Consider the following 26,337-nt stretch of genomic DNA (forward strand, 5'->3'; position numbering starts at 1 on the left):
ACGTTCGAATTAGCGGTGTATTTTCTTTGAATATCCCATCGACTGGTATTGAAAACAGTTTTGAGATTCGCCACGCATTGACAATATGAGGCAAAAATTGGGCTCGTCCGGGATTCGAACCCGGGACCTCTCGCACCCTAAGCGAGAATCATACCCCTAGACCAACGAGCCTGTATAGCTGACTTATGTTTAAATAATAGTTATAAAATTCAGAAATGACATCGCTTGTTGCTATTTTCGTGTTGCCTTGGGTTATACGTTTGGCCTCTCTTGCTTTGTTACCTTTGAAATCAGGACGGTAAGTTATTAAAAGTCACCTGCTATAAAGAACTTTGTCTAAAGTGCTTAGCGTAGACGATTTCAAAGATTTTTATAAGAAGTGATATGTTCAATTTAACATGAACGACATGCGTCGGCTGCAAAAGAACACCGAATGAGTAATATCTCTAGGCACTATAATAAGCACAGTTCACGATGATCCGGATTACCCAAAAATTAATATGTTTCCGCTGGGGCTCGAACCCAGGACCTTCCGCGTGTGAAGCGGACGTGATTACCACTACACTACGGAAACAGTTGAAGTTAGTGCGAAGTTTTCCATATTTCAAGCAACGTCCGATTAAAAACTGGTGCAATCAAGATGAATAACACCCGTTCCCGCATGAAAACAGGTGCGTTTTCGTGTTAATTTCCATAATTCTCTTGGCATGGGATGGGGTTCACCTTTCTTCTGCACAATCAATTGAAAAGCAGATATTCCTAGCTCTGCCGTCTATATATATGCGTATTCTTCTTATACGCCAGCTAAATCCGATATCGACATTTCCTTCATTGCACAACTTGATGGTGATTATCAAGGTAAGTTGTTTTGCAGCGTGCACAAACCAAAATATAACATTCTTCGAAAAAAAAAAAAGTCAAAATCATCGGAATACAAATGTATGTACCAGAATATCAACTCCTCTTTTCTCTCCGTTTGACCACTATTGCTCATCAGTGACGGGAAAACATGCTGAGCAATTTCTGAGCCAGACTGCTTTGAATGTCAATGGCAGATACAAAAGTATAATTTCATTGAATCCAAACGCCTATAAACCGTTCCAAAAATTAACGGGCTCGTCCGGGATTCGAACCCGGGACCTCTCGCACCCAAAGCGAGAATCATACCCCTAGACCAACGAGCCGCTTGATAGTTAGAGTTACATTTTCCGTATTTAACTATAGAATACGATTATTCTCCATACGTGGCAAAGGAGTTTACCTGCCAAGATACATATTCGAAATTCTAAGTTGACTAGAAATTCACCTTACATTGGTCGAGATCAAACTATATAAAAACAACAAAAATTCAAACGATAGCTGTTGTATTGGTGCATGTATTTTTCTCCTACTGAATTCTGTTTTATGCATTCTAATTGACGTTCGAATTAGCGGTGTATTTTCTTTGAATATCCCATCGACTGGTATTGAAAACAGTTTTGAGATTCGCCACGCATTGACAATATGAGGCAAAAATTGGGCTCGTCCGGGATTCGAACCCGGGACCTCTCGCACCCTAAGCGAGAATCATACCCCTAGACCAACGAGCCTGTATAGCTGACTTATGTTTAAATAATAGTTATAAAATTCAGAAATGACATCGCTTGTTGCTATTTTCGTGTTGCCTTGGGTTATACGTTTGGCCTCTCTTGCTTTGTTACCTTTGAAATCAGGACGGTAAGTTATTAAAAGTCACCTGCTATAAAGAACTTTGTCTAAAGTGCTTAGCGTAGACGATTTCAAAGATTTTTATAAGAAGTGATATGTTCAATTTAACATGAACGACATGCGTCGGCTGCAAAAGAACACCGAATGAGTAATATCTCTAGGCACTATAATAAGCACAGTTCACGATGATCCGGATTACCCAAAAATTAATATGTTTCCGCTGGGGCTCGAACCCAGGACCTTCCGCGTGTGAAGCGGACGTGATTACCACTACACTACGGAAACAGTTGAAGTTAGTGCGAAGTTTTCCATATTTCAAGCAACGTCCGATTAAAAACTGGTGCAATCAAGATGAATAACACCCGTTCCCGCATGAAAACAGGTGCGTTTTCGTGTTAATTTCCATAATTCTCTTGGCATGGGATGGGGTTCACCTTTCTTCTGCACAATCAATTGAAAAGCAGATATTCCTAGCTCTGCCGTCTATATATATGCGTATTCTTCTTATACGCCAGCTAAATCCGATATCGACATTTCCTTCATTGCACAACTTGATGGTGATTATCAAGGTAAGTTGTTTTGCAGCGTGCACAAACCAAAATATAACATTCTTCGAAAAAAAAAAAAGTCAAAATCATCGGAATACAAATGTATGTACCAGAATATCAACTCCTCTTTTCTCTCCGTTTGACCACTATTGCTCATCAGTGACGGGAAAACATGCTGAGCAATTTCTGAGCCAGACTGCTTTGAATGTCAATGGCAGATACAAAAGTATAATTTCATTGAATCCAAACGCCTATAAACCGTTCCAAAAATTAACGGGCTCGTCCGGGATTCGAACCCGGGACCTCTCGCACCCAAAGCGAGAATCATACCCCTAGACCAACGAGCCGCTTGATAGTTAGAGTTACATTTTCCGTATTTAACTATAGAATACGATTATTCTCCATACGTGGCAAAGGAGTTTACCTGCCAAGATACATATTCGAAATTCTAAGTTGACTAGAAATTCACCTTACATTGGTCGAGATCAAACTATATAAAAACAACAAAAATTCAAACGATAGCTGTTGTATTGGTGCATGTATTTTTCTCCTACTGAATTCTGTTTTATGCATTCTAATTGACGTTCGAATTAGCGGTGTATTTTCTTTGAATATCCCATCGACTGGTATTGAAAACAGTTTTGAGATTCGCCACGCATTGACAATATGAGGCAAAAATTGGGCTCGTCCGGGATTCGAACCCGGGACCTCTCGCACCCTAAGCGAGAATCATACCCCTAGACCAACGAGCCTGTATAGCTGACTTATGTTTAAATAATAGTTATAAAATTCAGAAATGACATCGCTTGTTGCTATTTTCGTGTTGCCTTGGGTTATACGTTTGGCCTCTCTTGCTTTGTTACCTTTGAAATCAGGACGGTAAGTTATTAAAAGTCACCTGCTATAAAGAACTTTGTCTAAAGTGCTTAGCGTAGACGATTTCAAAGATTTTTATAAGAAGTGATATGTTCAATTTAACATGAACGACATGCGTCGGCTGCAAAAGAACACCGAATGAGTAATATCTCTAGGCACTATAATAAGCACAGTTCACGATGATCCGGATTACCCAAAAATTAATATGTTTCCGCTGGGGCTCGAACCCAGGACCTTCCGCGTGTGAAGCGGACGTGATTACCACTACACTACGGAAACAGTTGAAGTTAGTGCGAAGTTTTCCATATTTCAAGCAACGTCCGATTAAAAACTGGTGCAATCAAGATGAATAACACCCGTTCCCGCATGAAAACAGGTGCGTTTTCGTGTTAATTTCCATAATTCTCTTGGCATGGGATGGGGTTCACCTTTCTTCTGCACAATCAATTGAAAAGCAGATATTCCTAGCTCTGCCGTCTATATATATGCGTATTCTTCTTATACGCCAGCTAAATCCGATATCGACATTTCCTTCATTGCACAACTTGATGGTGATTATCAAGGTAAGTTGTTTTGCAGCGTGCACAAACCAAAATATAACATTCTTCGAAAAAAAAAAAAGTCAAAATCATCGGAATACAAATGTATGTACCAGAATATCAACTCCTCTTTTCTCTCCGTTTGACCACTATTGCTCATCAGTGACGGGAAAACATGCTGAGCAATTTCTGAGCCAGACTGCTTTGAATGTCAATGGCAGATACAAAAGTATAATTTCATTGAATCCAAACGCCTATAAACCGTTCCAAAAATTAACGGGCTCGTCCGGGATTCGAACCCGGGACCTCTCGCACCCAAAGCGAGAATCATACCCCTAGACCAACGAGCCGCTTGATAGTTAGAGTTACATTTTCCGTATTTAACTATAGAATACGATTATTCTCCATACGTGGCAAAGGAGTTTACCTGCCAAGATACATATTCGAAATTCTAAGTTGACTAGAAATTCACCTTACATTGGTCGAGATCAAACTATATAAAAACAACAAAAATTCAAACGATAGCTGTTGTATTGGTGCATGTATTTTTCTCCTACTGAATTCTGTTTTATGCATTCTAATTGACGTTCGAATTAGCGGTGTATTTTCTTTGAATATCCCATCGACTGGTATTGAAAACAGTTTTGAGATTCGCCACGCATTGACAATATGAGGCAAAAATTGGGCTCGTCCGGGATTCGAACCCGGGACCTCTCGCACCCTAAGCGAGAATCATACCCCTAGACCAACGAGCCTGTATAGCTGACTTATGTTTAAATAATAGTTATAAAATTCAGAAATGACATCGCTTGTTGCTATTTTCGTGTTGCCTTGGGTTATACGTTTGGCCTCTCTTGCTTTGTTACCTTTGAAATCAGGACGGTAAGTTATTAAAAGTCACCTGCTATAAAGAACTTTGTCTAAAGTGCTTAGCGTAGACGATTTCAAAGATTTTTATAAGAAGTGATATGTTCAATTTAACATGAACGACATGCGTCGGCTGCAAAAGAACACCGAATGAGTAATATCTCTAGGCACTATAATAAGCACAGTTCACGATGATCCGGATTACCCAAAAATTAATATGTTTCCGCTGGGGCTCGAACCCAGGACCTTCCGCGTGTGAAGCGGACGTGATTACCACTACACTACGGAAACAGTTGAAGTTAGTGCGAAGTTTTCCATATTTCAAGCAACGTCCGATTAAAAACTGGTGCAATCAAGATGAATAACACCCGTTCCCGCATGAAAACAGGTGCGTTTTCGTGTTAATTTCCATAATTCTCTTGGCATGGGATGGGGTTCACCTTTCTTCTGCACAATCAATTGAAAAGCAGATATTCCTAGCTCTGCCGTCTATATATATGCGTATTCTTCTTATACGCCAGCTAAATCCGATATCGACATTTCCTTCATTGCACAACTTGATGGTGATTATCAAGGTAAGTTGTTTTGCAGCGTGCACAAACCAAAATATAACATTCTTCGAAAAAAAAAAAAGTCAAAATCATCGGAATACAAATGTATGTACCAGAATATCAACTCCTCTTTTCTCTCCGTTTGACCACTATTGCTCATCAGTGACGGGAAAACATGCTGAGCAATTTCTGAGCCAGACTGCTTTGAATGTCAATGGCAGATACAAAAGTATAATTTCATTGAATCCAAACGCCTATAAACCGTTCCAAAAATTAACGGGCTCGTCCGGGATTCGAACCCGGGACCTCTCGCACCCAAAGCGAGAATCATACCCCTAGACCAACGAGCCGCTTGATAGTTAGAGTTACATTTTCCGTATTTAACTATAGAATACGATTATTCTCCATACGTGGCAAAGGAGTTTACCTGCCAAGATACATATTCGAAATTCTAAGTTGACTAGAAATTCACCTTACATTGGTCGAGATCAAACTATATAAAAACAACAAAAATTCAAACGATAGCTGTTGTATTGGTGCATGTATTTTTCTCCTACTGAATTCTGTTTTATGCATTCTAATTGACGTTCGAATTAGCGGTGTATTTTCTTTGAATATCCCATCGACTGGTATTGAAAACAGTTTTGAGATTCGCCACGCATTGACAATATGAGGCAAAAATTGGGCTCGTCCGGGATTCGAACCCGGGACCTCTCGCACCCTAAGCGAGAATCATACCCCTAGACCAACGAGCCTGTATAGCTGACTTATGTTTAAATAATAGTTATAAAATTCAGAAATGACATCGCTTGTTGCTATTTTCGTGTTGCCTTGGGTTATACGTTTGGCCTCTCTTGCTTTGTTACCTTTGAAATCAGGACGGTAAGTTATTAAAAGTCACCTGCTATAAAGAACTTTGTCTAAAGTGCTTAGCGTAGACGATTTCAAAGATTTTTATAAGAAGTGATATGTTCAATTTAACATGAACGACATGCGTCGGCTGCAAAAGAACACCGAATGAGTAATATCTCTAGGCACTATAATAAGCACAGTTCACGATGATCCGGATTACCCAAAAATTAATATGTTTCCGCTGGGGCTCGAACCCAGGACCTTCCGCGTGTGAAGCGGACGTGATTACCACTACACTACGGAAACAGTTGAAGTTAGTGCGAAGTTTTCCATATTTCAAGCAACGTCCGATTAAAAACTGGTGCAATCAAGATGAATAACACCCGTTCCCGCATGAAAACAGGTGCGTTTTCGTGTTAATTTCCATAATTCTCTTGGCATGGGATGGGGTTCACCTTTCTTCTGCACAATCAATTGAAAAGCAGATATTCCTAGCTCTGCCGTCTATATATATGCGTATTCTTCTTATACGCCAGCTAAATCCGATATCGACATTTCCTTCATTGCACAACTTGATGGTGATTATCAAGGTAAGTTGTTTTGCAGCGTGCACAAACCAAAATATAACATTCTTCGAAAAAAAAAAAAGTCAAAATCATCGGAATACAAATGTATGTACCAGAATATCAACTCCTCTTTTCTCTCCGTTTGACCACTATTGCTCATCAGTGACGGGAAAACATGCTGAGCAATTTCTGAGCCAGACTGCTTTGAATGTCAATGGCAGATACAAAAGTATAATTTCATTGAATCCAAACGCCTATAAACCGTTCCAAAAATTAACGGGCTCGTCCGGGATTCGAACCCGGGACCTCTCGCACCCAAAGCGAGAATCATACCCCTAGACCAACGAGCCGCTTGATAGTTAGAGTTACATTTTCCGTATTTAACTATAGAATACGATTATTCTCCATACGTGGCAAAGGAGTTTACCTGCCAAGATACATATTCGAAATTCTAAGTTGACTAGAAATTCACCTTACATTGGTCGAGATCAAACTATATAAAAACAACAAAAATTCAAACGATAGCTGTTGTATTGGTGCATGTATTTTTCTCCTACTGAATTCTGTTTTATGCATTCTAATTGACGTTCGAATTAGCGGTGTATTTTCTTTGAATATCCCATCGACTGGTATTGAAAACAGTTTTGAGATTCGCCACGCATTGACAATATGAGGCAAAAATTGGGCTCGTCCGGGATTCGAACCCGGGACCTCTCGCACCCTAAGCGAGAATCATACCCCTAGACCAACGAGCCTGTATAGCTGACTTATGTTTAAATAATAGTTATAAAATTCAGAAATGACATCGCTTGTTGCTATTTTCGTGTTGCCTTGGGTTATACGTTTGGCCTCTCTTGCTTTGTTACCTTTGAAATCAGGACGGTAAGTTATTAAAAGTCACCTGCTATAAAGAACTTTGTCTAAAGTGCTTAGCGTAGACGATTTCAAAGATTTTTATAAGAAGTGATATGTTCAATTTAACATGAACGACATGCGTCGGCTGCAAAAGAACACCGAATGAGTAATATCTCTAGGCACTATAATAAGCACAGTTCACGATGATCCGGATTACCCAAAAATTAATATGTTTCCGCTGGGGCTCGAACCCAGGACCTTCCGCGTGTGAAGCGGACGTGATTACCACTACACTACGGAAACAGTTGAAGTTAGTGCGAAGTTTTCCATATTTCAAGCAACGTCCGATTAAAAACTGGTGCAATCAAGATGAATAACACCCGTTCCCGCATGAAAACAGGTGCGTTTTCGTGTTAATTTCCATAATTCTCTTGGCATGGGATGGGGTTCACCTTTCTTCTGCACAATCAATTGAAAAGCAGATATTCCTAGCTCTGCCGTCTATATATATGCGTATTCTTCTTATACGCCAGCTAAATCCGATATCGACATTTCCTTCATTGCACAACTTGATGGTGATTATCAAGGTAAGTTGTTTTGCAGCGTGCACAAACCAAAATATAACATTCTTCGAAAAAAAAAAAAGTCAAAATCATCGGAATACAAATGTATGTACCAGAATATCAACTCCTCTTTTCTCTCCGTTTGACCACTATTGCTCATCAGTGACGGGAAAACATGCTGAGCAATTTCTGAGCCAGACTGCTTTGAATGTCAATGGCAGATACAAAAGTATAATTTCATTGAATCCAAACGCCTATAAACCGTTCCAAAAATTAACGGGCTCGTCCGGGATTCGAACCCGGGACCTCTCGCACCCAAAGCGAGAATCATACCCCTAGACCAACGAGCCGCTTGATAGTTAGAGTTACATTTTCCGTATTTAACTATAGAATACGATTATTCTCCATACGTGGCAAAGGAGTTTACCTGCCAAGATACATATTCGAAATTCTAAGTTGACTAGAAATTCACCTTACATTGGTCGAGATCAAACTATATAAAAACAACAAAAATTCAAACGATAGCTGTTGTATTGGTGCATGTATTTTTCTCCTACTGAATTCTGTTTTATGCATTCTAATTGACGTTCGAATTAGCGGTGTATTTTCTTTGAATATCCCATCGACTGGTATTGAAAACAGTTTTGAGATTCGCCACGCATTGACAATATGAGGCAAAAATTGGGCTCGTCCGGGATTCGAACCCGGGACCTCTCGCACCCTAAGCGAGAATCATACCCCTAGACCAACGAGCCTGTATAGCTGACTTATGTTTAAATAATAGTTATAAAATTCAGAAATGACATCGCTTGTTGCTATTTTCGTGTTGCCTTGGGTTATACGTTTGGCCTCTCTTGCTTTGTTACCTTTGAAATCAGGACGGTAAGTTATTAAAAGTCACCTGCTATAAAGAACTTTGTCTAAAGTGCTTAGCGTAGACGATTTCAAAGATTTTTATAAGAAGTGATATGTTCAATTTAACATGAACGACATGCGTCGGCTGCAAAAGAACACCGAATGAGTAATATCTCTAGGCACTATAATAAGCACAGTTCACGATGATCCGGATTACCCAAAAATTAATATGTTTCCGCTGGGGCTCGAACCCAGGACCTTCCGCGTGTGAAGCGGACGTGATTACCACTACACTACGGAAACAGTTGAAGTTAGTGCGAAGTTTTCCATATTTCAAGCAACGTCCGATTAAAAACTGGTGCAATCAAGATGAATAACACCCGTTCCCGCATGAAAACAGGTGCGTTTTCGTGTTAATTTCCATAATTCTCTTGGCATGGGATGGGGTTCACCTTTCTTCTGCACAATCAATTGAAAAGCAGATATTCCTAGCTCTGCCGTCTATATATATGCGTATTCTTCTTATACGCCAGCTAAATCCGATATCGACATTTCCTTCATTGCACAACTTGATGGTGATTATCAAGGTAAGTTGTTTTGCAGCGTGCACAAACCAAAATATAACATTCTTCGAAAAAAAAAAAAGTCAAAATCATCGGAATACAAATGTATGTACCAGAATATCAACTCCTCTTTTCTCTCCGTTTGACCACTATTGCTCATCAGTGACGGGAAAACATGCTGAGCAATTTCTGAGCCAGACTGCTTTGAATGTCAATGGCAGATACAAAAGTATAATTTCATTGAATCCAAACGCCTATAAACCGTTCCAAAAATTAACGGGCTCGTCCGGGATTCGAACCCGGGACCTCTCGCACCCAAAGCGAGAATCATACCCCTAGACCAACGAGCCGCTTGATAGTTAGAGTTACATTTTCCGTATTTAACTATAGAATACGATTATTCTCCATACGTGGCAAAGGAGTTTACCTGCCAAGATACATATTCGAAATTCTAAGTTGACTAGAAATTCACCTTACATTAGTCGAGATCAAACTATATAAAAACAACAAAAATTCAAACGATAGCTGTTGTATTGGTGCATGTATTTTTCTCCTACTGAATTCTGTTTTATGCATTCTAATTGACGTTCGAATTAGCGGTGTATTTTCTTTGAATATCCCATCGACTGGTATTGAAAACAGTTTTGAGATTCGCCACGCATTGACAATATGAGGCAAAAATTGGGCTCGTCCGGGATTCGAACCCGGGACCTCTCGCACCCTAAGCGAGAATCATACCCCTAGACCAACGAGCCTGTATAGCTGACTTATGTTTAAATAATAGTTATAAAATTCAGAAATGACATCGCTTGTTGCTATTTTCGTGTTGCCTTGGGTTATACGTTTGGCCTCTCTTGCTTTGTTACCTTTGAAATCAGGACGGTAAGTTATTAAAAGTCACCTGCTATAAAGAACTTTGTCTAAAGTGCTTAGCGTAGACGATTTCAAAGATTTTTATAAGAAGTGATATGTTCAATTTAACATGAACGACATGCGTCGGCTGCAAAAGAACACCGAATGAGTAATATCTCTAGGCACTATAATAAGCACAGTTCACGATGATCCGGATTACCCAAAAATTAATATGTTTCCGCTGGGGCTCGAACCCAGGACCTTCCGCGTGTGAAGCGGACGTGATTACCACTACACTACGGAAACAGTTGAAGTTAGTGCGAAGTTTTCCATATTTCAAGCAACGTCCGATTAAAAACTGGTGCAATCAAGATGAATAACACCCGTTCCCGCATGAAAACAGGTGCGTTTTCGTGTTAATTTCCATAATTCTCTTGGCATGGGATGGGGTTCACCTTTCTTCTGCACAATCAATTGAAAAGCAGATATTCCTAGCTCTGCCGTCTATATATATGCGTATTCTTCTTATACGCCAGCTAAATCCGATATCGACATTTCCTTCATTGCACAACTTGATGGTGATTATCAAGGTAAGTTGTTTTGCAGCGTGCACAAACCAAAATATAACATTCTTCGAAAAAAAAAAAAGTCAAAATCATCGGAATACAAATGTATATACCAGAATATCAACTCCTCTTTTCTCTCCGTTTGACCACTATTGCTCATCAGTGACGGGAAAACATGCTGAGCAATTTCTGAGCCAGACTGCTTTGAATGTCAATGGCAGATACAAAAGTATAATTTCATTGAATCCAAACGCCTATAAACCGTTCCAAAAATTAACGGGCTCGTCCGGGATTCGAACCCGGGACCTCTCGCACCCAAAGCGAGAATCATACCCCTAGACCAACGAGCCGCTTGATAGTTAGAGTTACATTTTCCGTATTTAACTATAGAATACGATTATTCTCCATACGTGGCAAAGGAGTTTACCTGCCAAGATACATATTCGAAATTCTAAGTTGACTAGAAATTCACCTTACATTGGTCGAGATCAAACTATATAAAAACAACAAAAATTCAAACGATAGCTGTTGTATTGGTGCATGTATTTTTCTCCTACTGAATTCTGTTTTATGCATTCTAATTGACGTTCGAATTAGCGGTGTATTTTCTTTGAATATCCCATCGACTGGTATTGAAAACAGTTTTGAGATTCGCCACGCATTGACAATATGAGGCAAAAATTGGGCTCGTCCGGGATTCGAACCCGGGACCTCTCGCACCCTAAGCGAGAATCATACCCCTAGACCAACGAGCCTGTATAGCTGACTTATGTTTAAATAATAGTTATAAAATTCAGAAATGACATCGCTTGTTGCTATTTTCGTGTTGCCTTGGGTTATACGTTTGGCCTCTCTTGCTTTGTTACCTTTGAAATCAGGACGGTAAGTTATTAAAAGTCACCTGCTATAAAGAACTTTGTCTAAAGTGCTTAGCGTAGACGATTTCAAAGATTTTTATAAGAAGTGATATGTTCAATTTAACATGAACGACATGCGTCGGCTGCAAAAGAACACCGAATGAGTAATATCTCTAGGCACTATAATAAGCACAGTTCACGATGATCCGGATTACCCAAAAATTAATATGTTTCCGCTGGGGCTCGAACCCAGGACCTTCCGCGTGTGAAGCGGACGTGATTACCACTACACTACGGAAACAGTTGAAGTTAGTGCGAAGTTTTCCATATTTCAAGCAACGTCCGATTAAAAACTGGTGCAATCAAGATGAATAACACCCGTTCCCGCATGAAAACAGGTGCGTTTTCGTGTTAATTTCCATAATTCTCTTGGCATGGGATGGGGTTCACCTTTCTTCTGCACAATCAATTGAAAAGCAGATATTCCTAGCTCTGCCGTCTATATATATGCGTATTCTTCTTATACGCCAGCTAAATCCGATATCGACATTTCCTTCATTGCACAACTTGATGGTGATTATCAAGGTAAGTTGTTTTGCAGCGTGCACAAACCAAAATATAACATTCTTCGAAAAAAAAAAAAGTCAAAATCATCGGAATACAAATGTATGTACCAGAATATCAACTCCTCTTTTCTCTCCGTTTGACCACTATTGCTCATCAGTGACGGGAAAACATGCTGAGCAATTTCTGAGCCAGACTGCTTTGAATGTCAATGGCAGATACAAAAGTATAATTTCATTGAATCCAAACGCCTATAAACCGTTCCAAAAATTAACGGGCTCGTCCGGGATTCGAACCCGGGACCTCTCGCACCCAAAGCGAGAATCATACCCCTAGACCAACGAGCCGCTTGATAGTTAGAGTTACATTTTCCGTATTTAACTATAGAATACGATTATTCTCCATACGTGGCAAAGGAGTTTACCTGCCAAGATACATATTCGAAATTCTAAGTTGACTAGAAATTCACCTTACATTGGTCGAGATCAAACTATATAAAAACAACAAAAATTCAAACGATAGCTGTTGTATTGGTGCATGTATTTTTCTCCTACTGAATTCTGTTTTATGCATTCTAATTGACGTTCGAATTAGCGGTGTATTTTCTTTGAATATCCCATCGACTGGTATTGAAAACAGTTTTGAGATTCGCCACGCATTGACAATATGAGGCAAAAATTGGGCTCGTCCGGGATTCGAACCCGGGACCTCTCGCACCCTAAGCGAGAATCATACCCCTAGACCAACGAGCCTGTATAGCTGACTTATGTTTAAATAATAGTTATAAAATTCAGAAATGACATCGCTTGTTGCTATTTTCGTGTTGCCTTGGGTTATACGTTTGGCCTCTCTTGCTTTGTTACCTTTGAAATCAGGACGGTAAGTTATTAAAAGTCACCTGCTATAAAGAACTTTGTCTAAAGTGCTTAGCGTAGACGATTTCAAAGATTTTTATAAGAAGTGATATGTTCAATTTAACATGAACGACATGCGTCGGCTGCAAAAGAACACCGAATGAGTAATATCTCTAGGCACTATAATAAGCACAGTTCACGATGATCCGGATTACCCAAAAATTAATATGTTTCCGCTGGGGCTCGAACCCAGGACCTTCCGCGTGTGAAGCGGACGTGATTACCACTACACTACGGAAACAGTTGAAGTTAGTGCGAAGTTTTCCATATTTCAAGCAACGTCCGATTAAAAACTGGTGCAATCAAGATGAATAACACCCGTTCCCGCATGAAAACAGGTGCGTTTTCGTGTTAATTTCCATAATTCTCTTGGCATGGGATGGGGTTCACCTTTCTTCTGCACAATCAATTGAAAAGCAGATATTCCTAGCTCTGCCGTCTATATATATGCGTATTCTTCTTATACGCCAGCTAAATCCGATATCGACATTTCCTTCATTGCACAACTTGATGGTGATTATCAAGGTAAGTTGTTTTGCAGCGTGCACAAACCAAAATATAACATTCTTCGAAAAAAAAAAAAGTCAAAATCATCGGAATACAAATGTATGTACCAGAATATCAACTCCTCTTTTCTCTCCGTTTGACCACTATTGCTCATCAGTGACGGGAAAACATGCTGAGCAATTTCTGAGCCAGACTGCTTTGAATGTCAATGGCAGATACAAAAGTATAATTTCATTGAATCCAAACGCCTATAAACCGTTCCAAAAATTAACGGGCTCGTCCGGGATTCGAACCCGGGACCTCTCGCACCCAAAGCGAGAATCATACCCCTAGACCAACGAGCCGCTTGATAGTTAGAGTTACATTTTCCGTATTTAACTATAGAATACGATTATTCTCCATACGTGGCAAAGGAGTTTACCTGCCAAGATACATATTCGAAATTCTAAGTTGACTAGAAATTCACCTTACATTGGTCGAGATCAAACTATATAAAAACAACAAAAATTCAAACGATAGCTGTTGTATTGGTGCATGTATTTTTCTCCTACTGAATTCTGTTTTATGCATTCTAATTGACGTTCGAATTAGCGGTGTATTTTCTTTGAATATCCCATCGACTGGTATTGAAAACAGTTTTGAGATTCGCCACGCATTGACAATATGAGGCAAAAATTGGGCTCGTCCGGGATTCGAACCCGGGACCTCTCGCACCCTAAGCGAGAATCATACCCCTAGACCAACGAGCCTGTATAGCTGACTTATGTTTAAATAATAGTTATAAAATTCAGAAATGACATCGCTTGTTGCTATTTTCGTGTTGCCTTGGGTTATACGTTTGGCCTCTCTTGCTTTGTTACCTTTGAAATCAGGACGGTAAGTTATTAAAAGTCACCTGCTATAAAGAACTTTGTCTAAAGTGCTTAGCGTAGACGATTTCAAAGATTTTTATAAGAAGTGATATGTTCAATTTAACATGAACGACATGCGTCGGCTGCAAAAGAACACCGAATGAGTAATATCTCTAGGCACTATAATAAGCACAGTTCACGATGATCCGGATTACCCAAAAATTAATATGTTTCCGCTGGGGCTCGAACCCAGGACCTTCCGCGTGTGAAGCGGACGTGATTACCACTACACTACGGAAACAGTTGAAGTTAGTGCGAAGTTTTCCATATTTCAAGCAACGTCCGATTAAAAACTGGTGCAATCAAGATGAATAACACCCGTTCCCGCATGAAAACAGGTGCGTTTTCGTGTTAATTTCCATAATTCTCTTGGCATGGGATGGGGTTCACCTTTCTTCTGCACAATCAATTGAAAAGCAGATATTCCTAGCTCTGCCGTCTATATATATGCGTATTCTTCTTATACGCCAGCTAAATCCGATATCGACATTTCCTTCTTTGCACAACTTGATGGTGATTATCAAGGTAAGTTGTTTTGCAGCGTGCACAAACCAAAATATAACATTCTTCGAAAAAAAAAAAAGTCAAAATCATCGGAATACAAATGTATGTACCAGAATATCAACTCCTCTTTTCTCTCCGTTTGACCACTATTGCTCATCAGTGACGGGAAAACATGCTGAGCAATTTCTGAGCCAGACTGCTTTGAATGTCAATGGCAGATACAAAAGTATAATTTCATTGAATCCAAACGCCTATAAACCGTTCCAAAAATTAACGGGCTCGTCCGGGATTCGAACCCGGGACCTCTCGCACCCAAAGCGAGAATCATACCCCTAGACCAACGAGCCGCTTGATAGTTAGAGTTACATTTTCCGTATTTAACTATAGAATACGATTATTCTCCATACGTGGCAAAGGAGTTTACCTGCCAAGATACATATTCGAAATTCTAAGTTGACTAGAAATTCACCTTACATTGGTCGAGATCAAACTATATAAAAACAACAAAAATTCAAACGATAGCTGTTGTATTGGTGCATGTATTTTTCTCCTACTGAATTCTGTTTTATGCATTCTAATTGACGTTCGAATTAGCGGTGTATTTTCTTTGAATATCCCATCGACTGGTATTGAAAACAGTTTTGAGATTCGCCACGCATTGACAATATGAGGCAAAAATTGGGCTCGTCCGGGATTCGAACCCGGGACCTCTCGCACCCTAAGCGAGAATCATACCCCTAGACCAACGAGCCTGTATAGCTGACTTATGTTTAAATAATAGTTATAAAATTCAGAAATGACATCGCTTGTTGCTATTTTCGTGTTGCCTTGGGTTATACGTTTGGCCTCTCTTGCTTTGTTACCTTTGAAATCAGGACGGTAAGTTATTAAAAGTCACCTGCTATAAAGAACTTTGTCTAAAGTGCTTAGCGTAGACGATTTCAAAGATTTTTATAAGAAGTGATATGTTCAATTTAACATGAACGACATGCGTCGGCTGCAAAAGAACACCGAATGAGTAATATCTCTAGGCACTATAATAAGCACAGTTCACGATGATCCGGATTACCCAAAAATTAATATGTTTCCGCTGGGGCTCGAACCCAGGACCTTCCGCGTGTGAAGCGGACGTGATTACCACTACACTACGGAAACAGTTGAAGTTAGTGCGAAGTTTTCCATATTTCAAGCAACGTCCGATTAAAAACTGGTGCAATCAAGATGAATAACACCCGTTCCCGCATGAAAACAGGTGCGTTTTCGTGTTAATTTCCATAATTCTCTTGGCATGGGATGGGGTTCACCTTTCTTCTGCACAATCAATTGAAAAGCAGATATTCCTAGCTCTGCCGTCTATATATATGCGTATTCTTCTTATACGCCAGCTAAATCCGATATCGACATTTCCTTCATTGCACAACTTGATGGTGATTATCAAGGTAAGTTGTTTTGCAGCGTGCACAAACCAAAATATAACATTCTTCGAAAAAAAAAAAAGTCAAAATCATCGGAATACAAATGTATGTACCAGAATATCAACTCCTCTTTTCTCTCCGTTTGACCACTATTGCTCATCAGTGACGGGAAAACATGCTGAGCAATTTCTGAGCCAGACTGCTTTGAATGTCAATGGCAGATACAAAAGTATAATTTCATTGAATCCAAACGCCTATAAACCGTTCCAAAAATTAACGGGCTCGTCCGGGATTCGAACCCGGGACCTCTCGCACCCAAAGCGAGAATCATACCCCTAGACCAACGAGCCGCTTGATAGTTAGAGTTACATTTTCCGTATTTAACTATAGAATACGATTATTCTCCATACGTGGCAAAGGAGTTTACCTGCCAAGATACATATTCGAAATTCTAAGTTGACTAGAAATTCACCTTACATTGGTCGAGATCAAACTATATAAAAACAACAAAAATTCAAACGATAGCTGTTGTATTGGTGCATGTATTTTTCTCCTACTGAATTCTGTTTTATGCATTCTAATTGACGTTCGAATTAGCGGTGTATTTTCTTTGAATATCCCATCGACTGGTATTGAAAACAGTTTTGAGATTCGCCACGCATTGACAATATGAGGCAAAAATTGGGCTCGTCCGGGATTCGAACCCGGGACCTCTCGCACCCTAAGCGAGAATCATACCCCTAGACCAACGAGCCTGTATAGCTGACTTATGTTTAAATAATAGTTATAAAATTCAGAAATGACATCGCTTGTTGCTATTTTCGTGTTGCCTTGGGTTATACGTTTGGCCTCTCTTGCTTTGTTACCTTTGAAATCAGGACGGTAAGTTATTAAAAGTCACCTGCTATAAAGAACTTTGTCTAAAGTGCTTAGCGTAGACGATTTCAAAGATTTTTATAAGAAGTGATATGTTCAATTTAACATGAACGACATGCGTCGGCTGCAAAAGAACACCGAATGAGTAATATCTCTAGGCACTATAATAAGCACAGTTCACGATGATCCGGATTACCCAAAAATTAATATGTTTCCGCTGGGGCTCGAACCCAGGACCTTCCGCGTGTGAAGCGGACGTGATTACCACTACACTACGGAAACAGTTGAAGTTAGTGCGAAGTTTTCCATATTTCAAGCAACGTCCGATTAAAAACTGGTGCAATCAAGATGAATAACACCCGTTCCCGCATGAAAACAGGTGCGTTTTCGTGTTAATTTCCATAATTCTCTTGGCATGGGATGGGGTTCACCTTTCTTCTGCACAATCAATTGAAAAGCAGATATTCCTAGCTCTGCCGTCTATATATATGCGTATTCTTCTTATACGCCAGCTAAATCCGATATCGACATTTCCTTCATTGCACAACTTGATGGTGATTATCAAGGTAAGTTGTTTTGCAGCGTGCACAAACCAAAATATAACATTCTTCGAAAAAAAAAAAAGTCAAAATCATCGGAATACAAATGTATGTACCAGAATATCAACTCCTCTTTTCTCTCCGTTTGACCACTATTGCTCATCAGTGACGGGAAAACATGCTGAGCAATTTCTGAGCCAGACTGCTTTGAATGTCAATGGCAGATACAAAAGTATAATTTCATTGAATCCAAACGCCTATAAACCGTTCCAAAAATTAACGGGCTCGTCCGGGATTCGAACCCGGGACCTCTCGCACCCAAAGCGAGAATCATACCCCTAGACCAACGAGCCGCTTGATAGTTAGAGTTACATTTTCCGTATTTAACTATAGAATACGATTATTCTCCATACGTGGCAAAGGAGTTTACCTGCCAAGATACATATTCGAAATTCTAAGTTGACTAGAAATTCACCTTACATTGGTCGAGATCAAACTATATAAAAACAACAAAAATTCAAACGATAGCTGTTGTATTGGTGCATGTATTTTTCTCCTACTGAATTCTGTTTTATGCATTCTAATTGACGTTCGAATTAGCGGTGTATTTTCTTTGAATATCCCATCGACTGGTATTGAAAACAGTTTTGAGATTCGCCACGCATTGACAATATGAGGCAAAAATTGGGCTCGTCCGGGATTCGAACCCGGGACCTCTCGCACCCTAAGCGAGAATCATACCCCTAGACCAACGAGCCTGTATAGCTGACTTATGTTTAAATAATAGTTATAAAATTCAGAAATGACATCGCTTGTTGCTATTTTCGTGTTGCCTTGGGTTATACGTTTGGCCTCTCTTGCTTTGTTACCTTTGAAATCAGGACGGTAAGTTATTAAAAGTCACCTGCTATAAAGAACTTTGTCTAAAGTGCTTAGCGTAGACGATTTCAAAGATTTTTATAAGAAGTGATATGTTCAATTTAACATGAACGACATGCGTCGGCTGCAAAAGAACACCGAATGAGTAATATCTCTAGGCACTATAATAAGCACAGTTCACGATGATCCGGATTACCCAAAAATTAATATGTTTCCGCTGGGGCTCGAACCCAGGACCTTCCGCGTGTGAAGCGGACGTGATTACCACTACACTACGGAAACAGTTGAAGTTAGTGCGAAGTTTTCCATATTTCAAGCAACGTCCGATTAAAAACTGGTGCAATCAAGATGAATAACACCCGTTCCCGCATGAAAACAGGTGCGTTTTCGTGTTAATTTCCATAATTCTCTTGGCATGGGATGGGGTTCACCTTTCTTCTGCACAATCAATTGAAAAGCAGATATTCCTAGCTCTGCCGTCTATATATATGCGTATTCTTCTTATACGCCAGCTAAATCCGATATCGACATTTCCTTCATTGCACAACTTGATGGTGATTATCAAGGTAAGTTGTTTTGCAGCGTGCACAAACCAAAATATAACATTCTTCGAAAAAAAAAAAAGTCAAAATCATCGGAATACAAATGTATGTACCAGAATATCAACTCCTCTTTTCTCTCCGTTTGACCACTATTGCTCATCAGTGACGGGAAAACATGCTGAGCAATTTCTGAGCCAGACTGCTTTGAATGTCAATGGCAGATACAAAAGTATAATTTCATTGAATCCAAACGCCTATAAACCGTTCCAAAAATTAACGGGCTCGTCCGGGATTCGAACCCGGGACCTCTCGCACCCAAAGCGAGAATCATACCCCTAGACCAACGAGCCGCTTGATAGTTAGAGTTACATTTTCCGTATTTAACTATAGAATACGATTATTCTCCATACGTGGCAAAGGAGTTTACCTGCCAAGATACATATTCGAAATTCTAAGTTGACTAGAAATTCACCTTACATTGGTCGAGATCAAACTATATAAAAACAACAAAAATTCAAACGATAGCTGTTGTATTGGTGCATGTATTTTTCTCCTACTGAATTCTGTTTTATGCATTCTAATTGACGTTCGAATTAGCGGTGTATTTTCTTTGAATATCCCATCGACTGGTATTGAAAACAGTTTTGAGATTCGCCACGCATTGACAATATGAGGCAAAAATTGGGCTCGTCCGGGATTCGAACCCGGGACCTCTCGCACCCTAAGCGAGAATCATACCCCTAGACCAACGAGCCTGTATAGCTGACTTATGTTTAAATAATAGTTATAAAATTCAGAAATGACATCGCTTGTTGCTATTTTCGTGTTGCCTTGGGTTATACGTTTGGCCTCTCTTGCTTTGTTACCTTTGAAATCAGGACGGTAAGTTATTAAAAGTCACCTGCTATAAAGAACTTTGTCTAAAGTGCTTAGCGTAGACGATTTCAAAGATTTTTATAAGAAGTGATATGTTCAATTTAACATGAACGACATGCGTCGGCTGCAAAAGAACACCGAATGAGTAATATCTCTAGGCACTATAATAAGCACAGTTCACGATGATCCGGATTACCCAAAAATTAATATGTTTCCGCTGGGGCTCGAACCCAGGACCTTCCGCGTGTGAAGCGGACGTGATTACCACTACACTACGGAAACAGTTGAAGTTAGTGCGAAGTTTTCCATATTTCAAGCAACGTCCGATTAAAAACTGGTGCAATCAAGATGAATAACACCCGTTCCCGCATGAAAACAGGTGCGTTTTCGTGTTAATTTCCATAATTCTCTTGGCATGGGATGGGGTTCACCTTTCTTCTGCACAATCAATTGAAAAGCAGATATTCCTAGCTCTGCCGTCTATATATATGCGTATTCTTCTTATACGCCAGCTAAATCCGATATCGACATTTCCTTCTTTGCACAACTTGATGGTGATTATCAAGGTAAGTTGTTTTGCAGCGTGCACAAACCAAAATATAACATTCTTCGAAAAAAAAAAAAGTCAAAATCATCGGAATACAAATGTATGTACCAGAATATCAACTCCTCTTTTCTCTCCGTTTGACCACTATTGCTCATCAGTGACGGGAAAACATGCTGAGCAATTTCTGAGCCAGACTGCTTTGAATGTCAATGGCAGATACAAAAGTATAATTTCATTGAATCCAAACGCCTATAAACCGTTCCAAAAATTAACGGGCTCGTCCGGGATTCGAACCCGGGACCTCTCGCACCCAAAGCGAGAATCATACCCCTAGACCAACGAGCCGCTTGATAGTTAGAGTTACATTTTCCGTATTTAACTATAGAATACGATTATTCTCCATACGTGGCAAAGGAGTTTACCTGCCAAGATACATATTCGAAATTCTAAGTTGACTAGAAATTCACCTTACATTGGTCGAGATCAAACTATATAAAAACAACAAAAATTCAAACGATAGCTGTTGTATTGGTGCATGTATTTTTCTCCTACTGAATTCTGTTTTATGCATTCTAATTGACGTTCGAATTAGCGGTGTATTTTCTTTGAATATCCCATCGACTGGTATTGAAAACAGTTTTGAGATTCGCCACGCATTGACAATATGAGGCAAAAATTGGGCTCGTCCGGGATTCGAACCCGGGACCTCTCGCACCCTAAGCGAGAATCATACCCCTAGACCAACGAGCCTGTATAGCTGACTTATGTTTAAATAATAGTTATAAAATTCAGAAATGACATCGCTTGTTGCTATTTTCGTGTTGCCTTGGGTTATACGTTTGGCCTCTCTTGCTTTGTTACCTTTGAAATCAGGACGGTAAGTTATTAAAAGTCACCTGCTATAAAGAACTTTGTCTAAAGTGCTTAGCGTAGACGATTTCAAAGATTTTTATAAGAAGTGATATGTTCAATTTAACATGAACGACATGCGTCGGCTGCAAAAGAACACCGAATGAGTAATATCTCTAGGCACTATAATAAGCACAGTTCACGATGATCCGGATTACCCAAAAATTAATATGTTTCCGCTGGGGCTCGAACCCAGGACCTTCCGCGTGTGAAGCGGACGTGATTACCACTACACTACGGAAACAGTTGAAGTTAGTGCGAAGTTTTCCATATTTCAAGCAACGTCCGATTAAAAACTGGTGCAATCAAGATGAATAACACCCGTTCCCGCATGAAAACAGGTGCGTTTTCGTGTTAATTTCCATAATTCTCTTGGCATGGGATGGGGTTCACCTTTCTTCTGCACAATCAATTGAAAAGCAGATATTCCTAGCTCTGCCGTCTATATATATGCGTATTCTTCTTATACGCCAGCTAAATCCGATATCGACATTTCCTTCATTGCACAACTTGATGGTGATTATCAAGGTAAGTTGTTTTGCAGCGTGCACAAACCAAAATATAACATTCTTCGAAAAAAAAAAAAGTCAAAATCATCGGAATACAAATGTATGTACCAGAATATCAACTCCTCTTTTCTCTCCGTTTGACCACTATTGCTCATCAGTGACGGGAAAACATGCTGAGCAATTTCTGAGCCAGACTGCTTTGAATGTCAATGGCAGATACAAAAGTATAATTTCATTGAATCCAAACGCCTATAAACCGTTCCAAAAATTAACGGGCTCGTCCGGGATTCGAACCCGGGACCTCTCGCACCCAAAGCGAGAATCATACCCCTAGACCAACGAGCCGCTTGATAGTTAGAGTTACATTTTCCGTATTTAACTATAGAATACGATTATTCTCCATACGTGGCAAAGGAGTTTACCTGCCAAGATACATATTCGAAATTCTAAGTTGACTAGAAATTCACCTTACATTGGTCGAGATCAAACTATATAAAAACAACAAAAATTCAAACGATAGCTGTTGTATTGGTGCATGTATTTTTCTCCTACTGAATTCTGTTTTATGCATTCTAATTGACGTTCGAATTAGCGGTGTATTTTCTTTGAATATCCCATCGACTGGTATTGAAAACAGTTTTGAGATTCGCCACGCATTGACAATATGAGGCAAAAATTGGGCTCGTCCGGGATTCGAACCCGGGACCTCTCGCACCCTAAGCGAGAATCATACCCCTAGACCAACGAGCCTGTATAGCTGACTTATGTTTAAATAATAGTTATAAAATTCAGAAATGACATCGCTTGTTGCTATTTTCGTGTTGCCTTGGGTTATACGTTTGGCCTCTCTTGCTTTGTTACCTTTGAAATCAGGACGGTAAGTTATTAAAAGTCACCTGCTATAAAGAACTTTGTCTAAAGTGCTTAGCGTAGACGATTTCAAAGATTTTTATAAGAAGTGATATGTTCAATTTAACATGAACGACATGCGTCGGCTGCAAAAGAACACCGAATGAGTAATATCTCTAGGCACTATAATAAGCACAGTTCACGATGATCCGGATTACCCAAAAATTAATATGTTTCCGCTGGGGCTCGAACCCAGGACCTTCCGCGTGTGAAGCGGACGTGATTACCACTACACTACGGAAACAGTTGAAGTTAGTGCGAAGTTTTCCATATTTCAAGCAACGTCCGATTAAAAACTGGTGCAATCAAGATGAATAACACCCGTTCCCGCATGAAAACAGGTGCGTTTTCGTGTTAATTTCCATAATTCTCTTGGCATGGGATGGGGTTCACCTTTCTTCTGCACAATCAATTGAAAAGCAGATATTCCTAGCTCTGCCGTCTATATATATGCGTATTCTTCTTATACGCCAGCTAAATCCGATATCGACATTTCCTTCATTGCACAACTTGATGGTGATTATCAAGGTAAGTTGTTTTGCAGCGTGCACAAACCAAAATATAACATTCTTCGAAAAAAAAAAAAGTCAAAATCATCGGAATACAAATGTATGTACCAGAATATCAACTCCTCTTTTCTCTCCGTTTGACCACTATTGCTCATCAGTGACGGGAAAACATGCTGAGCAATTTCTGAGCCAGACTGCTTTGAATGTCAATGGCAGATACAAAAGTATAATTTCATTGAATCCAAACGCCTATAAACCGTTCCAAAAATTAACGGGCTCGTCCGGGATTCGAACCCGGGACCTCTCGCACCCAAAGCGAGAATCATACCCCTAGACCAACGAGCCGCTTGATAGTTAGAGTTACATTTTCCGTATTTAACTATAGAATACGATTATTCTCCATACGTGGCAAAGGAGTTTACCTGCCAAGATACATATTCGAAATTCTAAGTTGACTAGAAATTCACCTTACATTGGTCGAGATCAAACTATATAAAAACAACAAAAATTCAAACGATAGCTGTTGTATTGGTGCATGTATTTTTCTCCTACTGAATTCTGTTTTATGCATTCTAATTGACGTTCGAATTAGCGGTGTATTTTCTTTGAATATCCCATCGACTGGTATTGAAAACAGTTTTGAGATTCGCCACGCATTGACAATATGAGGCAAAAATTGGGCTCGTCCGGGATTCGAACCCGGGACCTCTCGCACCCTAAGCGAGAATCATACCCCTAGACCAACGAGCCTGTATAGCTGACTTATGTTTAAATAATAGTTATAAAATTCAGAAATGACATCGCTTGTTGCTATTTTCGTGTTGCCTTGGGTTATACGTTTGGCCTCTCTTGCTTTGTTACCTTTGAAATCAGGACGGTAAGTTATTAAAAGTCACCTGCTATAAAGAACTTTGTCTAAAGTGCTTAGCGTAGACGATTTCAAAGATTTTTATAAGAAGTGATATGTTCAATTTAACATGAACGACATGCGTCGGCTGCAAAAGAACACCGAATGAGTAATATCTCTAGGCACTATAATAAGCACAGTTCACGATGATCCGGATTACCCAAAAATTAATATGTTTCCGCTGGGGCTCGAACCCAGGACCTTCCGCGTGTGAAGCGGACGTGATTACCACTACACTACGGAAACAGTTGAAGTTAGTGCGAAGTTTTCCATATTTCAAGCAACGTCCGATTAAAAACTGGTGCAATCAAGATGAATAACACCCGTTCCCGCATGAAAACAGGTGCGTTTTCGTGTTAATTTCCATAATTCTCTTGGCATGGGATGGGGTTCACCTTTCTTCTGCACAATCAATTGAAAAGCAGATATTCCTAGCTCTGCCGTCTATATATATGCGTATTCTTCTTATACGCCAGCTAAATCCGATATCGACATTTCCTTCATTGCACAACTTGATGGTGATTATCAAGGTAAGTTGTTTTGCAGCGTGCACAAACCAAAATATAACATTCTTCGAAAAAAAAAAAAGTCAAAATCATCGGAATACAAATGTATGTACCAGAATATCAACTCCTCTTTTCTCTCCGTTTGACCACTATTGCTCATCAGTGACGGGAAAACATGCTGAGCAATTTCTGAGCCAGACTGCTTTGAATGTCAATGGCAGATACAAAAGTATAATTTCATTGAATCCAAACGCCTATAAACCGTTCCAAAAATTAACGGGCTCGTCCGGGATTCGAACCCGGGACCTCTCGCACCCAAAGCGAGAATCATACCCCTAGACCAACGAGCCGCTTGATAGTTAGAGTTACATTTTCCGTATTTAACTATAGAATACGATTATTCTCCATACGTGGCAAAGGAGTTTACCTGCCAAGATACATATTCGAAATTCTAAGTTGACTAGAAATTCACCTTACATTGGTCGAGATCAAACTATATAAAAACAACAAAAATTCAAACGATAGCTGTTGTATTGGTGCATGTATTTTTCTCCTACTGAATTCTGTTTTATGCATTCTAATTGACGTTCGAATTAGCGGTGTATTTTCTTTGAATATCCCATCGACTGGTATTGAAAACAGTTTTGAGATTCGCCACGCATTGACAATATGAGGCAAAAATTGGGCTCGTCCGGGATTCGAACCCGGGACCTCTCGCACCCTAAGCGAGAATCATACCCCTAGACCAACGAGCCTGTATAGCTGACTTATGTTTAAATAATAGTTATAAAATTCAGAAATGACATCGCTTGTTGCTATTTTCGTGTTGCCTTGGGTTATACGTTTGGCCTCTCTTGCTTTGTTACCTTTGAAATCAGGACGGTAAGTTATTAAAAGTCACCTGCTATAAAGAACTTTGTCTAAAGTGCTTAGCGTAGACGATTTCAAAGATTTTTATAAGAAGTGATATGTTCAATTTAACATGAACGACATGCGTCGGCTGCAAAAGAACACCGAATGAGTAATATCTCTAGGCACTATAATAAGCACAGTTCACGATGATCCGGATTACCCAAAAATTAATATGTTTCCGCTGGGGCTCGAACCCAGGACCTTCCGCGTGTGAAGCGGACGTGATTACCACTACACTACGGAAACAGTTGAAGTTAGTGCGAAGTTTTCCATATTTCAAGCAACGTCCGATTAAAAACTGGTGCAATCAAGATGAATAACACCCGTTCCCGCATGAAAACAGGTGCGTTTTCGTGTTAATTTCCATAATTCTCTTGGCATGGGATGGGGTTCACCTTTCTTCTGCACAATCAATTGAAAAGCAGATATTCCTAGCTCTGCCGTCTATATATATGCGTATTCTTCTTATACGCCAGCTAAATCCG

At 39.7% G+C, this 26,337-nt stretch overlaps 56 non-coding genes across 56 annotated transcripts; all 56 read right to left on the reverse strand.

Annotated features, from left to right (window-relative positions):
- Positions 1–99: 99 nt before the first annotated feature.
- Trnap-agg (transfer RNA proline (anticodon AGG)) lies at positions 100–171 on the reverse strand. The gene has a single exon. It is a non-coding gene; the product is annotated as a tRNA-Pro (tRNA).
- A 330-nt stretch (positions 172–501) lies between these two features.
- On the reverse strand, positions 502–574 carry Trnav-cac (transfer RNA valine (anticodon CAC)). The gene has a single exon. It is a non-coding gene; the product is annotated as a tRNA-Val (tRNA).
- A 538-nt stretch (positions 575–1,112) lies between these two features.
- Positions 1,113–1,184, reverse strand: Trnap-ugg (transfer RNA proline (anticodon UGG)). Its single transcript has one exon. It is a non-coding gene; the product is annotated as a tRNA-Pro (tRNA).
- Positions 1,185–1,517: 333 nt separating this feature from the next.
- On the reverse strand, positions 1,518–1,589 carry Trnap-agg (transfer RNA proline (anticodon AGG)). The gene has a single exon. It is a non-coding gene; the product is annotated as a tRNA-Pro (tRNA).
- A 330-nt stretch (positions 1,590–1,919) lies between these two features.
- Positions 1,920–1,992, reverse strand: Trnav-cac (transfer RNA valine (anticodon CAC)). Its single transcript has one exon. It is a non-coding gene; the product is annotated as a tRNA-Val (tRNA).
- A 538-nt stretch (positions 1,993–2,530) lies between these two features.
- On the reverse strand, positions 2,531–2,602 carry Trnap-ugg (transfer RNA proline (anticodon UGG)). The gene has a single exon. It is a non-coding gene; the product is annotated as a tRNA-Pro (tRNA).
- A 333-nt stretch (positions 2,603–2,935) lies between these two features.
- Trnap-agg (transfer RNA proline (anticodon AGG)) lies at positions 2,936–3,007 on the reverse strand. The gene has a single exon. It is a non-coding gene; the product is annotated as a tRNA-Pro (tRNA).
- A 330-nt stretch (positions 3,008–3,337) lies between these two features.
- Positions 3,338–3,410, reverse strand: Trnav-cac (transfer RNA valine (anticodon CAC)). The gene has a single exon. It is a non-coding gene; the product is annotated as a tRNA-Val (tRNA).
- Positions 3,411–3,948: 538 nt separating this feature from the next.
- Positions 3,949–4,020, reverse strand: Trnap-ugg (transfer RNA proline (anticodon UGG)). Its single transcript has one exon. It is a non-coding gene; the product is annotated as a tRNA-Pro (tRNA).
- A 333-nt stretch (positions 4,021–4,353) lies between these two features.
- Trnap-agg (transfer RNA proline (anticodon AGG)) lies at positions 4,354–4,425 on the reverse strand. Its single transcript has one exon. It is a non-coding gene; the product is annotated as a tRNA-Pro (tRNA).
- A 330-nt stretch (positions 4,426–4,755) lies between these two features.
- Trnav-cac (transfer RNA valine (anticodon CAC)) lies at positions 4,756–4,828 on the reverse strand. The gene has a single exon. It is a non-coding gene; the product is annotated as a tRNA-Val (tRNA).
- A 538-nt stretch (positions 4,829–5,366) lies between these two features.
- Trnap-ugg (transfer RNA proline (anticodon UGG)) lies at positions 5,367–5,438 on the reverse strand. The gene has a single exon. It is a non-coding gene; the product is annotated as a tRNA-Pro (tRNA).
- Positions 5,439–5,771: 333 nt separating this feature from the next.
- On the reverse strand, positions 5,772–5,843 carry Trnap-agg (transfer RNA proline (anticodon AGG)). The gene has a single exon. It is a non-coding gene; the product is annotated as a tRNA-Pro (tRNA).
- Positions 5,844–6,173: 330 nt separating this feature from the next.
- On the reverse strand, positions 6,174–6,246 carry Trnav-cac (transfer RNA valine (anticodon CAC)). The gene has a single exon. It is a non-coding gene; the product is annotated as a tRNA-Val (tRNA).
- Positions 6,247–6,784: 538 nt separating this feature from the next.
- On the reverse strand, positions 6,785–6,856 carry Trnap-ugg (transfer RNA proline (anticodon UGG)). Its single transcript has one exon. It is a non-coding gene; the product is annotated as a tRNA-Pro (tRNA).
- A 333-nt stretch (positions 6,857–7,189) lies between these two features.
- Trnap-agg (transfer RNA proline (anticodon AGG)) lies at positions 7,190–7,261 on the reverse strand. Its single transcript has one exon. It is a non-coding gene; the product is annotated as a tRNA-Pro (tRNA).
- Positions 7,262–7,591: 330 nt separating this feature from the next.
- Trnav-cac (transfer RNA valine (anticodon CAC)) lies at positions 7,592–7,664 on the reverse strand. The gene has a single exon. It is a non-coding gene; the product is annotated as a tRNA-Val (tRNA).
- A 538-nt stretch (positions 7,665–8,202) lies between these two features.
- On the reverse strand, positions 8,203–8,274 carry Trnap-ugg (transfer RNA proline (anticodon UGG)). The gene has a single exon. It is a non-coding gene; the product is annotated as a tRNA-Pro (tRNA).
- Positions 8,275–8,607: 333 nt separating this feature from the next.
- On the reverse strand, positions 8,608–8,679 carry Trnap-agg (transfer RNA proline (anticodon AGG)). Its single transcript has one exon. It is a non-coding gene; the product is annotated as a tRNA-Pro (tRNA).
- A 330-nt stretch (positions 8,680–9,009) lies between these two features.
- Trnav-cac (transfer RNA valine (anticodon CAC)) lies at positions 9,010–9,082 on the reverse strand. The gene has a single exon. It is a non-coding gene; the product is annotated as a tRNA-Val (tRNA).
- A 538-nt stretch (positions 9,083–9,620) lies between these two features.
- On the reverse strand, positions 9,621–9,692 carry Trnap-ugg (transfer RNA proline (anticodon UGG)). The gene has a single exon. It is a non-coding gene; the product is annotated as a tRNA-Pro (tRNA).
- A 333-nt stretch (positions 9,693–10,025) lies between these two features.
- On the reverse strand, positions 10,026–10,097 carry Trnap-agg (transfer RNA proline (anticodon AGG)). The gene has a single exon. It is a non-coding gene; the product is annotated as a tRNA-Pro (tRNA).
- A 330-nt stretch (positions 10,098–10,427) lies between these two features.
- Trnav-cac (transfer RNA valine (anticodon CAC)) lies at positions 10,428–10,500 on the reverse strand. The gene has a single exon. It is a non-coding gene; the product is annotated as a tRNA-Val (tRNA).
- Positions 10,501–11,038: 538 nt separating this feature from the next.
- On the reverse strand, positions 11,039–11,110 carry Trnap-ugg (transfer RNA proline (anticodon UGG)). The gene has a single exon. It is a non-coding gene; the product is annotated as a tRNA-Pro (tRNA).
- Positions 11,111–11,443: 333 nt separating this feature from the next.
- Trnap-agg (transfer RNA proline (anticodon AGG)) lies at positions 11,444–11,515 on the reverse strand. Its single transcript has one exon. It is a non-coding gene; the product is annotated as a tRNA-Pro (tRNA).
- Positions 11,516–11,845: 330 nt separating this feature from the next.
- Positions 11,846–11,918, reverse strand: Trnav-cac (transfer RNA valine (anticodon CAC)). Its single transcript has one exon. It is a non-coding gene; the product is annotated as a tRNA-Val (tRNA).
- A 538-nt stretch (positions 11,919–12,456) lies between these two features.
- Trnap-ugg (transfer RNA proline (anticodon UGG)) lies at positions 12,457–12,528 on the reverse strand. The gene has a single exon. It is a non-coding gene; the product is annotated as a tRNA-Pro (tRNA).
- A 333-nt stretch (positions 12,529–12,861) lies between these two features.
- On the reverse strand, positions 12,862–12,933 carry Trnap-agg (transfer RNA proline (anticodon AGG)). The gene has a single exon. It is a non-coding gene; the product is annotated as a tRNA-Pro (tRNA).
- Positions 12,934–13,263: 330 nt separating this feature from the next.
- On the reverse strand, positions 13,264–13,336 carry Trnav-cac (transfer RNA valine (anticodon CAC)). Its single transcript has one exon. It is a non-coding gene; the product is annotated as a tRNA-Val (tRNA).
- A 538-nt stretch (positions 13,337–13,874) lies between these two features.
- Positions 13,875–13,946, reverse strand: Trnap-ugg (transfer RNA proline (anticodon UGG)). The gene has a single exon. It is a non-coding gene; the product is annotated as a tRNA-Pro (tRNA).
- Positions 13,947–14,279: 333 nt separating this feature from the next.
- Trnap-agg (transfer RNA proline (anticodon AGG)) lies at positions 14,280–14,351 on the reverse strand. The gene has a single exon. It is a non-coding gene; the product is annotated as a tRNA-Pro (tRNA).
- A 330-nt stretch (positions 14,352–14,681) lies between these two features.
- Trnav-cac (transfer RNA valine (anticodon CAC)) lies at positions 14,682–14,754 on the reverse strand. The gene has a single exon. It is a non-coding gene; the product is annotated as a tRNA-Val (tRNA).
- A 538-nt stretch (positions 14,755–15,292) lies between these two features.
- Trnap-ugg (transfer RNA proline (anticodon UGG)) lies at positions 15,293–15,364 on the reverse strand. The gene has a single exon. It is a non-coding gene; the product is annotated as a tRNA-Pro (tRNA).
- Positions 15,365–15,697: 333 nt separating this feature from the next.
- Positions 15,698–15,769, reverse strand: Trnap-agg (transfer RNA proline (anticodon AGG)). The gene has a single exon. It is a non-coding gene; the product is annotated as a tRNA-Pro (tRNA).
- Positions 15,770–16,099: 330 nt separating this feature from the next.
- On the reverse strand, positions 16,100–16,172 carry Trnav-cac (transfer RNA valine (anticodon CAC)). Its single transcript has one exon. It is a non-coding gene; the product is annotated as a tRNA-Val (tRNA).
- A 538-nt stretch (positions 16,173–16,710) lies between these two features.
- Trnap-ugg (transfer RNA proline (anticodon UGG)) lies at positions 16,711–16,782 on the reverse strand. Its single transcript has one exon. It is a non-coding gene; the product is annotated as a tRNA-Pro (tRNA).
- Positions 16,783–17,115: 333 nt separating this feature from the next.
- Positions 17,116–17,187, reverse strand: Trnap-agg (transfer RNA proline (anticodon AGG)). Its single transcript has one exon. It is a non-coding gene; the product is annotated as a tRNA-Pro (tRNA).
- Positions 17,188–17,517: 330 nt separating this feature from the next.
- On the reverse strand, positions 17,518–17,590 carry Trnav-cac (transfer RNA valine (anticodon CAC)). The gene has a single exon. It is a non-coding gene; the product is annotated as a tRNA-Val (tRNA).
- A 538-nt stretch (positions 17,591–18,128) lies between these two features.
- Positions 18,129–18,200, reverse strand: Trnap-ugg (transfer RNA proline (anticodon UGG)). The gene has a single exon. It is a non-coding gene; the product is annotated as a tRNA-Pro (tRNA).
- Positions 18,201–18,533: 333 nt separating this feature from the next.
- Trnap-agg (transfer RNA proline (anticodon AGG)) lies at positions 18,534–18,605 on the reverse strand. The gene has a single exon. It is a non-coding gene; the product is annotated as a tRNA-Pro (tRNA).
- Positions 18,606–18,935: 330 nt separating this feature from the next.
- Positions 18,936–19,008, reverse strand: Trnav-cac (transfer RNA valine (anticodon CAC)). Its single transcript has one exon. It is a non-coding gene; the product is annotated as a tRNA-Val (tRNA).
- A 538-nt stretch (positions 19,009–19,546) lies between these two features.
- Positions 19,547–19,618, reverse strand: Trnap-ugg (transfer RNA proline (anticodon UGG)). The gene has a single exon. It is a non-coding gene; the product is annotated as a tRNA-Pro (tRNA).
- A 333-nt stretch (positions 19,619–19,951) lies between these two features.
- On the reverse strand, positions 19,952–20,023 carry Trnap-agg (transfer RNA proline (anticodon AGG)). The gene has a single exon. It is a non-coding gene; the product is annotated as a tRNA-Pro (tRNA).
- A 330-nt stretch (positions 20,024–20,353) lies between these two features.
- On the reverse strand, positions 20,354–20,426 carry Trnav-cac (transfer RNA valine (anticodon CAC)). The gene has a single exon. It is a non-coding gene; the product is annotated as a tRNA-Val (tRNA).
- A 538-nt stretch (positions 20,427–20,964) lies between these two features.
- Trnap-ugg (transfer RNA proline (anticodon UGG)) lies at positions 20,965–21,036 on the reverse strand. The gene has a single exon. It is a non-coding gene; the product is annotated as a tRNA-Pro (tRNA).
- A 333-nt stretch (positions 21,037–21,369) lies between these two features.
- Trnap-agg (transfer RNA proline (anticodon AGG)) lies at positions 21,370–21,441 on the reverse strand. Its single transcript has one exon. It is a non-coding gene; the product is annotated as a tRNA-Pro (tRNA).
- A 330-nt stretch (positions 21,442–21,771) lies between these two features.
- On the reverse strand, positions 21,772–21,844 carry Trnav-cac (transfer RNA valine (anticodon CAC)). Its single transcript has one exon. It is a non-coding gene; the product is annotated as a tRNA-Val (tRNA).
- A 538-nt stretch (positions 21,845–22,382) lies between these two features.
- Trnap-ugg (transfer RNA proline (anticodon UGG)) lies at positions 22,383–22,454 on the reverse strand. Its single transcript has one exon. It is a non-coding gene; the product is annotated as a tRNA-Pro (tRNA).
- A 333-nt stretch (positions 22,455–22,787) lies between these two features.
- Positions 22,788–22,859, reverse strand: Trnap-agg (transfer RNA proline (anticodon AGG)). The gene has a single exon. It is a non-coding gene; the product is annotated as a tRNA-Pro (tRNA).
- A 330-nt stretch (positions 22,860–23,189) lies between these two features.
- Positions 23,190–23,262, reverse strand: Trnav-cac (transfer RNA valine (anticodon CAC)). The gene has a single exon. It is a non-coding gene; the product is annotated as a tRNA-Val (tRNA).
- A 538-nt stretch (positions 23,263–23,800) lies between these two features.
- Positions 23,801–23,872, reverse strand: Trnap-ugg (transfer RNA proline (anticodon UGG)). The gene has a single exon. It is a non-coding gene; the product is annotated as a tRNA-Pro (tRNA).
- A 333-nt stretch (positions 23,873–24,205) lies between these two features.
- Trnap-agg (transfer RNA proline (anticodon AGG)) lies at positions 24,206–24,277 on the reverse strand. The gene has a single exon. It is a non-coding gene; the product is annotated as a tRNA-Pro (tRNA).
- Positions 24,278–24,607: 330 nt separating this feature from the next.
- On the reverse strand, positions 24,608–24,680 carry Trnav-cac (transfer RNA valine (anticodon CAC)). Its single transcript has one exon. It is a non-coding gene; the product is annotated as a tRNA-Val (tRNA).
- A 538-nt stretch (positions 24,681–25,218) lies between these two features.
- Trnap-ugg (transfer RNA proline (anticodon UGG)) lies at positions 25,219–25,290 on the reverse strand. Its single transcript has one exon. It is a non-coding gene; the product is annotated as a tRNA-Pro (tRNA).
- Positions 25,291–25,623: 333 nt separating this feature from the next.
- Trnap-agg (transfer RNA proline (anticodon AGG)) lies at positions 25,624–25,695 on the reverse strand. The gene has a single exon. It is a non-coding gene; the product is annotated as a tRNA-Pro (tRNA).
- Positions 25,696–26,025: 330 nt separating this feature from the next.
- Trnav-cac (transfer RNA valine (anticodon CAC)) lies at positions 26,026–26,098 on the reverse strand. The gene has a single exon. It is a non-coding gene; the product is annotated as a tRNA-Val (tRNA).
- Positions 26,099–26,337: the final 239 nt, after the last annotated feature.

The sequence above is a fragment of the Mytilus galloprovincialis genome, chromosome 1 (assembly GCF_965363235.1).
Source record: "Mytilus galloprovincialis chromosome 1, xbMytGall1.hap1.1, whole genome shotgun sequence".
NCBI lineage: Eukaryota > Metazoa > Mollusca > Bivalvia > Mytilida > Mytilidae > Mytilus > Mytilus galloprovincialis.